This window comes from Octopus bimaculoides, chromosome 6 (genome assembly GCF_001194135.2).
Source record: "Octopus bimaculoides isolate UCB-OBI-ISO-001 chromosome 6, ASM119413v2, whole genome shotgun sequence".
NCBI classification, from domain to species: domain Eukaryota; kingdom Metazoa; phylum Mollusca; class Cephalopoda; order Octopoda; family Octopodidae; genus Octopus; species Octopus bimaculoides.
The window spans coordinates 36,343,356-36,345,308 of record NC_068986.1 but is presented as its reverse complement, the minus strand read 5'-3'; the positions used below and the strand labels follow the sequence as shown (position 1 = coordinate 36,345,308).

Sequence of the window (1,953 nt, the reverse complement as noted above, 5' to 3'; positions counted from 1 at the left end):
ACACACACACACACACACACACACACACACACACACACACATATATATATATATATATATGCACAAAGACATGCTATGACGATTGTCATGCATGTTCTTTCTTTATTTTATTCATCACAACTATATCCGACATCTGATGTCTAGTCTGGTGAACGCATTGGATCATTGCATTTCACAAGATTTTGCAGTTCTCATTCTCAGTGACTCCTTCTGAGGTTTACTCATACCACGTCTTTGCTCTTTGTAGGCCGTGATTTCCACTGAGTTTCCAGTGGATCATTCTTGCCATATTGTTGATCCCTAACGCTTGTTCTTGAGCTGCGTATATGAGTACTTCTGCCCCAATCTTCAGGTCACACCTCCTCATTCATAGCCACCGGTCCTCTGTATCTGTCTTCACGTTCAAATCTCTTGCAAACTGACCGTATAGTTTTTCTTTTCATGCGTTTTCTATTTTGGTGTTCATTATTATTATTATTATTATCGTTATTATTATTATTATTATTATTATTATTATTATTATTATTATTATTATTATTATTATTATTGCTGTTGTTGTTGTTGTTGTTGTTGTTGTTGTTGCTGTTATTATTATTATTAATATTCTTTTTTTTGTCATTTATTTATAAAATAAATCAAATTGTGTTACCTCTATAAATTCCTACTTAGCTTATATAAAACAATACTGGTATATCCACTACTTATAATAAACTGCTTAGATTATAATTCAATTAATATATAGTTAGCATGCTCTTTTACCTCAGTACTCCTTTATTGAATGCCAGTATATACCAATTGATCAATATTCACAGATACCATCTGATAAATTAGTATGTAAGTATATAATATGTATAAATATTAAGCTATTTCTAGATAATTTATTTTCCTCCCTCTATTGTGGTAAAAGTTTGGCATATACTCAAACGTATTCAAAAAACTTTTTATCCTTTTGTTATAATATTCTTCTTAATAATCCTCTGAATAACCCAAAACTTTAACTTTATACAATATAGCAATAATTTTTAAAATATTTAACTCTAGTAAAAATAAGATTTCCCCTGTTTCATTATCACTGGTCTGCTAGTGGCCAGCCCCCTTAATTGTCAGCTAACATCTTGATTTAAGTTTTTCCATTACCAAATCTCATGATATTGCTTCTAATAAATCTTGATTTTTTTTTTATGACAAACCCACTATGATTTCTGTTGGCTCCTTCAGCCCTACGCCTAACAGACACTGCCCCTTGTTATCTCGGCCTTAGATATACAAGGGTTTGATAAAACTAGTCTATAAATTAAAACTGACCCCATAAAACATTGACAAGCAAAATCTGTAACAAGTCTTTCTTCCGGATACCTTATTCGCTTCTAAGCTGAAGTGAAGGCAGCATGTTCTTTGTCTATCTCCTTAACATCTTGGAATTTTAAGTAAAATTATACTAATGTGTCGTGTCCATCAGTCTTAATATAATTAAATTCTATGTCTTTGTGCAGCTGAGGATTGCTCTGCATTTAAATTGATGTAATGGTTGCATTGTTCAATTAGATGGAGTTGCGTGAAACGATCGTACTGCATCACTTCTGGATACACTTGTTGCTTATTTTGATATATATATGTATATATATATATATATATGTGTGTGTGTGTGTGTGTGTGTGTGTATGTATATATATATATATATATAGTAAGCATGTATATGCATTTGTCTGTGTATATGTGTAGCGCATTAAAGTGGAATATTTCGCATTTTATTCAATGTGAATCATTATTAGTGACTGTGAAGTAGATTGTATTTTCTCGCTTATTTTCCGAGATTCCACTTGTCTTCATATAAATCTGTCTAGATATGAGGATACCATCTTTCCTTCCCACACATGTACACACACATACACTCTCTGTCACACACTCGCTCCATATATGTGTGTGTGTGTATGTGTATATATCTATATATAT

At 31.7% G+C, this 1,953-nt stretch overlaps 1 protein-coding gene across 2 annotated transcripts in view; it reads left to right on the top strand.

Moving 5' to 3' along the window:
• Positions 1 to 1,953, top strand: part of LOC106870527 (BAI1-associated protein 3) — a 1,007,871-nt gene that overhangs the window by 325,101 nt on the left and 680,817 nt on the right. The window lies entirely within an intron of this gene.